This window comes from Rhea pennata, chromosome 19, assembly GCF_028389875.1.
Source record: "Rhea pennata isolate bPtePen1 chromosome 19, bPtePen1.pri, whole genome shotgun sequence".
Classification (NCBI taxonomy): domain Eukaryota; kingdom Metazoa; phylum Chordata; class Aves; order Rheiformes; family Rheidae; genus Rhea; species Rhea pennata.
The window spans coordinates 3286697-3295441 of record NC_084681.1 but is presented as its reverse complement, the minus strand read 5'-3'; positions in this window follow the sequence as shown (position 1 = coordinate 3295441).

Below are 8745 nucleotides of genomic sequence, written 5' to 3'. Positions count from 1 at the left end.
AAATGGTCATGTCGTGAATGAATCTGCCTGCAGTAGATAGACTGATAGGTAGACACATAGATAGACAAACAGATATTACGCTTTAAGATCGTATTATATGCTATCTGCATTTTGATGCTGACTTTCGTGTGCCAATCTGAGCTATTATGCTCAGTAGATCCTGTTAGCGAAAGTCCAAAGAAGTCAAGCAGAATATCTCAGGGGTTCATTTGTCTCTCGGGTTGTTTGAGAGACCATGTCCTATCCCCTTCAGAGTGGTGGCAGCCCAAGACAACTCAAAACCTTTCTGCCAGGTGAGGCCAGAATTTCAGAAAACATTCCTCAAATGCACGTGGACGACAGCCTGGCTGAGACACACCAGGCGGAATCCTTTCCCACCTCCTCATTTCATGATTACCGTCCTCAAAACAGGACGTGCCACCAGCGTGTGCTCCTCATCCTTCCTGTTACGCTATGTGTTCTACAGGACACCCACAAATCTCCAGAAGGATCATGCTCCTCTCAATTTAAAGGGTCACTGACATTATTCTGGTCATAAGGTGTGTATCAGCCATATGTGTACCTGCTAGAAGAATTGCTTCCATTGGGTGTTACTGAAATGAAAAGCAGAAAAAAAAACATTTCAGAGCATATCGGGGCTAGAATGTCATCTTCAACACATGGCAAAGCAATTTCCAACGAAAAGCACATGTATGTACACATGTATACACATGAGCTCAGACACACGCTCCATCCCACAGCTGAACAGGATGAAAAGCAGAAAACCATCCCTCAAATCTTTTTGTTGTGAATTTCCTCCCTATAGTAATAGGTTTTACAAGGTATTTTAAAGAATAACTTAAGCAATAATTCGCAGGAAACCATTTGTTACCTATGGCTAACGTCCAATCTGTTCACATTACACCTCAATTTTCTGACACAGAAATCAAGGAGAGCACTTGCAGAAATCAGGATCCAAACTGGTTCAGCCTCTGAGGATAATAAAGACTTAGAAATATGTATAAATTTAAGTGGTTTTGAATAAGGATGGCATTTCAAAAAGCGGTCGAATTGTTACTTTGAAATAAGCCATTATTTTCTGCTTTTTCAAATTCCAGTCTTTAATAGGGGATGAGATCCAGACGCTGAGAACCAAAGAGAGTTTTTGATGCAAATGAAAAACAGTATTTAAGAAGTAGAAGTATCCCATAATAGAGCCCACACCAAGCTGTTGCCTCCACAATCTACCTGGAACATCTAGGGGTACATCAAAACCCTGGGAATTGGAGCCTTGGTCTTTCCAGGCACTGACCTCCTGGTTCACCTTGTTTCTCCAGGTGAGAACAATTCAGGACTCACACCACAACCTGTGATTGAACATCTGTGGCCAATGAATACAAAATGTCTAACCTGGATTCAGACCCAGACACGTAACATGGGGCAGATGTTGCCGCGGCAGGGAAGGGACAGGAAAAAGGCTCTTGAAGTCTCTTTGGACTTTGTTTTCTGTGTGCTCTCCCCCCCGGGCAGCGCCCAGCCTTTCCCACTTCCCTTCTTGCCAGAAATCCACCCGGTGAGGAAGCTTCACCCGTGTGAACATGAGGGCTTCACGCCCGCAGTGTTAATTGAGCTTAGGATCCTCTTGGTGGATCCCTCAGTGGACACCCGAGGCCTCCACCTAGCCATGGTGGAGGGCTGCACGTGTCCTAACCCGCGAGCGCAGCGCCTGCTCCGGGACTGCACCGATCAGCCGCAGGAGATGGGAGGGGACGAAGGAGCGTCGGGCACGGCTGGGCCCCAGGGCTGCAGGAGAGCCCGCCGAGAGGGACAGACCCTCCTCGCGGCCACGGCGGGGCCGGGCAGCTCTCGGAGGGTTGCAGCTCTTGCTGGTGCTGGGTCCTCGGGGTGGGGGGTGGCACAGCGAGCTGCCCGTCTGCACCCCTCCTGATGCGGGGTGACGGTTGAGGTGAGGTGAGGTCCTTCCTACACCCCTACAGCCTACATCACGTCCTCCTCCTCCTCGTGCGGAGGGGACAAACACAAAGCGCTGAAGGCCCCAGGGACACGCAGCAACACAACCGCAAAGCAGCCACAACAAAAACCTCCCCGAAACCTCCCCGAAATTTGCTGGGGGGCAGGAGGAGGCAGCACCCCATCTTCCCCATTGCCATGACCGAGCAGCCACACGGTCCCCCACCCCGACGGGCTGCAAGGAGCTCCCGCTCCCCCCCGGGAGAGGACGAGCCACCCCCCGGCACACGCACGTGGGAAGCAGAGGGGGCGGCGGAGCAGGTGAGGGGTAACGGGGCGAAAATGCGCGCTGGCTCTCAAAGAAATAAATCGCCGTCACCTGCCCGCCCACCCGCCCGCGAACAAGCGGCCCCGGCTCGCGCAAGGATTGCTCGGAAAACAGAAGGGCCACGGACAGGGCTGGTGGGCTCAACCTCGCCCGCGTGCATCCATTTAACAGGAACGCTCATTGATAAGCAAGCCACCTGACGCTTGCACAGCAGAAAATAAAACACCTGGTTCTGCCTGTGGCTTGATAAGCCAATATCTTTTATCTTTTTTCCTCTTTTTTTTTTTTCTTTCTCTTGATGACTGAAGTACACACTCTGTGCGGCCCCGTGCTCCAGCCACATTGGTAATAGTAACAAAGCTTTGATGTCCCCCTCATTCAACAGAATGTTGTTTAGTTCAAAGTGAAGAACAGAGGCAATTCTTTGCTTTTAAATTATTAGCTCCCTAAGTCTTCTGTAATGATATAGTTTGACTGAAGTGTGCAGTTTATTAACTACATAAAGACGATATTATTAGAGCGGAGAAAGGCAGCCGAAAGTTTTGCCTTTCAGCTCAGCAGCAGGGGTTTTTGATACTTTGATCTCAATCAATGCTAAATGTCTTTGTGAGATAGAGGGAGCAGCAGAAATTACCTTTGGCACCATGACTACATCAATTATTTAGTTCTTTTTCTTATAAATTAAAGTGTTCTTCAACTTTTACCCCAATTTTTTCTTCTTCTTTTTTTTCCCCCTTCAGTTGATTGGGGAAAAATAAAAAGAAAAAAAGCTGACTAGAAGAAGTCTGGCTGTGAACATTAATAAAAACCCCACTGACCTTTCTCCAGCCTGGTCTGGAAGGGTCTTCTCTGGGGTGAGGAGATGGATTCATGGTAGCAACAACAGCAAAAGGGTAGCTTGGGTTAACGTGCTGTTTAACCAAACGGTTGCGTAGATTGTTATTGCAAATTTGTCTATGTCTTGCCTAATTCTTTGTGGTCTTTCTAGCATGAACACAGCCACAAAAATGGGACATCTGATGGAAACGGAAGGATTGCTCTCAGCAGGATTTAAAACACTGGTGTTTGTTAAAGTTCTTTCTATTGCTCCCAGCGCAGTGCAACAGAGGGAAAAATTTAACGAGCAAGGACTAGACAGCTCCTATCTTGAGTAACAACAAAAACAAACTCAGAGCTCCTAAGCTAAAAGCAGAGCTTATAAAGAGCCAAACCTCTGTACCTGGGCCTGCAACAGGCTCTTCATACCAGATGCATGGGAGGTTCCTGGAGATCTCCAACCATGTCCTCACCAAGGAGATCGCTAAGCCTAGCAAAACGCCGGTCTCTGTGCACTGGCTGAGCTGCCGCTCAAAGGCGGCTGTGCTGTCCAGTGACATGATTCTCTTTAGCTTGTAGGAAGATGATGTTGATCGTCCTTTGCTTGTCTGCACCCCTTCCCTCAATCAAGAAATTTTAAAACAGCTCCCTATCATCCTCAGGAGATCCCACTCCTACTTTCCAGCTAACTGAAGGATTCCCACTGGCCTTGGTAAAACTTGGATCGAGCCTGCAGAGTGACAGGGAAGTTAATGTCAGTGTTCGCACCCACGTAAACACCTGCGGGGTTAAGGAGCACAAAGTCCAGTTTCCAGGTCAGGTTTACAAAGTTGGTCAAGGGGTTTTACAAAAGCTCCTCCGCAAGTCAGGCCACTAACTCCCATTAAAGCCCCTGGAGCCAGGTAACGAGAGTGGGCCAGGCATCACCGACTCCTAGCCATATATAAAGAAGCATCTGCTTTTGAATTAGCCGCTATAACCAGTGGAGGGAATAAACGGTTTCCATCCCCTCCTAAAAGGGGTGACTGACTCCCTTCTCAGGGGACAGAGGGAATGCAGCACGACCGGACTAGAGGAGAGAAGGGTTAATGCAGCCCCGTGCTTTTGCTGGACAGCAGTGGAGGGACAGAGATGTTTCAGGGGAATTTGTGCTCTTTTAATTCTGCAGGTAAGGGGCAGCCTGACGGCAGGAGTACAGAGGCAAAGGAGGAGGGTATCCCTGCAATTTATGGGACAGCAGTTAGCAGCTGGGCTACAGTGCTGTGGTGTACCAGCATGTGTTGGAAACCGCTGGGAGCCGAACCTCGGCCAGGCACGTGAGCAGGAGGACCGCGCGGCGCTGAGGAGCTGGCCTTTGCACCCAGGGCTGTGCCTGGCACAGCCTGAAGGCTTCAAATATTGTCCTTTGGCCTGTGAATTTTCTTCTGAGGGAGAAATAAAAGAGGTCTTTGCAGAGATGTTGAAGCATGAACTATGGGAACTTCAGTATATTTGTATGTAGAACATGTTAGAGAACAACATAATTCTGTTTTCATGGTGATCAAAGTTTTGCGGGAAGGAGGACTTGAGACAGTGCAGTAAGCTGCTATGGCAACATGAATTTTAAACAGTAAACTGACTTGCAAGAGCTTATCTTTAGCGTGGTGTGGAACAGATGTGGGAATCTCTACCCTAAAAGGGATCCTGTGAAGCACTCACCTCTGCTTCCGGGCCAGGCGTATTGCAAAATGCATCAGACACCGGCAGCGAGGAGAGGACTCCACCAGCGACTGGATTCCCTCCGGCGTCCCGGAGGCTCCCGCACCCCCAAAAAGCCAAGTCATGGTGATTCTTTCATAATACATTTATCACCACTCGTGCTAGAGGAGAGCGCGCCGCGAACCACTTTGGTTCCACTCACATCCTATTCTGGGACCTGAGTGGGATGTAACGTGATGCAGCACCGGCACGGAGGTGAATTCCACCCACAGAGCCCGACTTCCAAGGGTGTCATGACGTGGACTCAGCTTTCATCTCGGCTTTCAAGCCGCCCTCACTAACCGCGAAGGCAGCGGTGCTGGGGAAGGCTCGGCCGGCGCCGTTCGCAACGGAGGCTGCGAAGAGCTGTCGTGCTCTGAGTCAGCTGCTCTTCCCCTGCCGGCATTTCGGGCAGGAAGAACTTGCTCACACAACCATCCAAATCACGCAGGCTGCCAAAACCACACTGGGAATCTCATGGGAGCGAGCTCTCTCCCGAGCCAGCTGGCGCTTCCTGCCTCGGAGGCCTGATCCCGCCGCACGCCGAGCGTTCGCCGTTCCGTTTTCGAGTTCAGGAGACCTGAGCAATGCACGGTCCAAGAAAAAAAGCAGACCCTCGGGTGGTTTTGGTGCTTCGGCTCCATGTCCCAGCTGGAGAGAAGAGAGTGGCATGTCGGGCTCGAAGGGAGACCCGAGAGGCGGCCGCTGCCGGGCAGTGGCCCTCTGGTCTAGGTGTTTCGCTCCGTTGCCCAGGCGCGGGCTGGCTGGGACGGCCGTATCCCGGAAAACGCCTCCCTTCGCGGGCCGCGGGTCCCGCACCCGGAGGTCCTCCGGCCCCGCGGCGCGGCGGGGGAACCACGAAGCAGCCCCAGGCGCGGGTTAGCAGGGCTTAGCCCCGAGGCCGGCGGCGCCCGCGGCGGCCTCCAGCTCCCGCTTCCCTCCAGCGCGCGGCTGAGGCCCGCTGGGGCGCGGGAATCGGCTCCCGTCCTATCCCGACAGTGTCCCTTTGAGGCCGCGGGCCGGAGCGGCTCGGGCAGCGCCGCCGGGAGCTGGAAACCACGTTGCTGATTAAGCGTCTTCGCTCTCCTCGCCAGCCCAAGCGAAAGAAGAGCTGAAGCCCCCCCCCCCCCCCGCCCCGGTTGCAGCCCGTCCTTCGGCGCGTCGGAGCGGACCCCGAGGACGGGCGGCTGCCGGGGCAGCGGGGCTGCGGCGCGCGCCGGCGCGGGGGGCACGCGTCCTCTTCGCAGCCCGCGCTGGCTCCCGCTCCGACCGGGGCCCGGGGGGGGGCTGCCTCGCTGCCGGCGGAGCCTTCTGCCAGCCAAACAGCAGGGAGTTTTGCGAGAAACGGCCCACGGGGAGCGATCGCTTCTTCCAGTCGTTAACCTTGCGCATCCCTCGCGCTACGACACTACTCTGGATGCCTGAGCTGCTGCAGCGAGCTGATTCTGCCAGGCGACTCCAGGCAGCTTTAAACGGGCTGCGGCGCGGCGAGGGGATTTGAGCTGCGAGAGCTGAACGCGCTCCGGACTCCAGCACGCCAGGCCTCCAGCGGGGGCCAGGCCGTCGGATGTGGCCGCGCTCGCGGAGCGGAGCGACGGGGGGGAGCCGGGGCCTCCGCGGCGGCGGCGGTTTTCTACCCGCGGTCTGCAGCCTCCCGGGGGGGGGTCCACGGACCGAGGCGTCTCTGATCGCTACGCACGGAAAGCAAGGCGGCGGCTTGAGGTTCACGACGCGGGGGCCTGCCCCCCCACGGGAAAAAATTGCAGGAGTCCTCAAACTGGAAAAGACTGGGGAAAAAAAAAAGGCTTATTCCCTGCAGGGATAAGCGACAGGAGCCCTCAGTGCTGGCCTCTGGGACACGCGGGTGTCAGACCCGTTCGAATCTACTTGTTTGAGTCTGACTGCGTGATGCTCAGAGGGTGTCAGAGCGTGACAGACCTCTAGTCCGGGGCGCTGCAGCCCTCCCTCGGATTTAGCAGAGGGGCGTGAGGCCCAGGCGCTATTTAGGGTCCTCCTCGCGTGCCCCAGGCTGCACCTGCCGCCTGGCAGCGCTAGCTGTGGGGCACCGGGCTGCAGTTCGCCTCCTGTGCTCAAAGCGGGTCCAACACGGGTACAACCCAACGCAGCACCTTAGGTCTCCGCAGCAAAGACGTTGCACTTCCTCGGTCTAAGGGTCCTTGCTGGCACCCGTGTGCCGTCTCCGTCTTGAGCCCAGCCCTGGCCTGTCTGCAGAGAAGGGGAGAAGCCGAACTGGTCACCAGTGTGAGCTTTCAGTTACTCCCGTGCACTGCTGGAGAGCCAGCACAGGCTGGGCAGCGTCAGCCTGAGCTCCGCTGAGCAACCGCAAACCCTGTCTGGAAATAAAACACGGATCGTCTCCACCTCAGGCCGTTGAAAACATGCTCAGCAATATTTCTACAAATCCCTCTGTGCCTCTTTACAGCGAAGGAAGTGCCACCCCACCAGGGTCACTGTGGGCAGGACCTACTTCTTTAACAAGAGTTTCTCAGTGTGATCCTTCGTCCCAGTGTCTAGCTAACTGCACGTCACTGGAAAGATATTCTCGTGATAACTGGGTATTTTATAGCACCGGTTACATTACTGTTGGTAAGTCTATAAAAATCACCGCAGTACCAGAGTTTGTCATGCAGAACTTGTGCATTTATCAGGCTGTGGAGTGGAAAGCGCTTTGGGGCACAACACAATGCTTTTGGGGCATCTTCCCCAGGAAGCTCAGAGGATATGCTGGACCTGAGAGACCCGGTGGGACAGGCCGCCTGGGAAGCTGTTATCGAGCCTTCAGCCCTGCTGCCTGCGCAACGCAGGCAATGCTAAAGAGAAGGAAACCACAGACACTTGGGTTCCACATGACTGCGTTTACTAACGCCACAGAAATGCAACACAAGTCCCAGCCAAAGATACGCTCTGCTACGTCCGTTGACTTCTGAAGTAGATGACATGGCGGAACTCCAAAGAGGAACTCCAGCTGGTGAGAGAAATATTAATATTATAAGGTAACATGTGTATAATATTAAATATAACATTATTAACTCATATACATCACAATGTCTTCCTATCATTGTGTTTCCTGGGTTACAAAATTACCTCTCTCCAATGAGGCATGGCTAAGTAACAATATTAACAAAACAATGGCAAATGACACCACATTTGTCCCGCATGGATAATGAGTGGTCACCACTAGTAAACACCCCAGCAGAACCAGGTCCTGCAAACATAGCAAAGCCAGTAAGAGCAAAAACACATTCATACAACGAGAAACACGGGATCTGCACAGTCCTGTTAACTGGATTCAAATCAAAACTTGGCATGCAGGCAGTGTGATTTCTGATGGGGCAAGGACAACCCAAGTCTGATCATAACTGTGTTCTGCCAAAGTTACATCTCCATTGACTTTTTAGAGAGATTTTGAGGCCGGATTTGTGGGGATCTGCCCATTCCCTTCACTTTTACTGAGGGGAATCTCAGGCCTGCCTGGCTCCTGGGAACATGTGCTAGCACACGCTTGGCTTCAGCGTGGATGGGCCCCAACGTGCTGCCCCTGGCCTGACTTCCCACATGTATCCCAGATGTTCTGCAGATAAGATTTGTAGGCAGTTTGCCAGCAGGGCAGTCTGGACCTAAATAGCTAGAGCACTAGGCTTTAGGCCACGGGGACACTGGATGTGCTGGATCAGCCAAATATCACTTTCAGCTGAGCAGCAGGCCTTGCTGTGTAGGTCAGGATGTGGCTGCACTGAGCCAAAACCCCTGGGAGAAGGTAGCAGGGCACCGGACAGTGGGGGGCAGCACAACCCCGCTGGACGTTTGCTTTGCGATGGCGTGTGTTTCTGCTGCTCTGGGAAGGGCTCTCTGGAAATAGCGATGCGACAGTTCATTAATTTTCTGAAACTGTC